The following is a 446-nucleotide window of genomic DNA, read 5'->3' as shown; positions in this document are numbered from 1 at the left end:
TGTACTTGTATAGTTTTCTTCCCGTTTATAAGCAAGTGATACTTGATTATATGAATGGGTGTACTTGTATAGTTTTCTTCCCGTTTATAAGCAAGTGATACTTGATTATATGAATGGGTGTACTTGTATAGTTTTCTTCCCGTTTGCACTCATATATATATATCATATACTAAACTTTCTACTTGAAAAAACTACGCTGTATTAAAGTTAGCTATAGGAAGACTTCTGACGTTTTTTCTTCCTGAGAATTTACAATCAAATAATGCATTTAATGGAGATGTTAGTGAAAGTAGTTTACATCAATGTTACACATTAGCATCGATGACAAGTTAATACTGTGTAATCAAAAGCAGACACAACAAGATTATACACTGGATACTGACCACTTGATATTACTAGCATATAAATACAACATGAATATAGTCTGGATACTGACCACTTGTTAT

The sequence above is a fragment of the Limulus polyphemus genome, unplaced genomic scaffold, assembly GCF_000517525.1.
Source record: "Limulus polyphemus unplaced genomic scaffold, Limulus_polyphemus-2.1.2 Scaffold928, whole genome shotgun sequence".
NCBI classification, from domain to species: Eukaryota; Metazoa; Arthropoda; class Merostomata; order Xiphosura; family Limulidae; genus Limulus; species Limulus polyphemus.
This window is presented reverse-complemented; position numbering follows the sequence as displayed.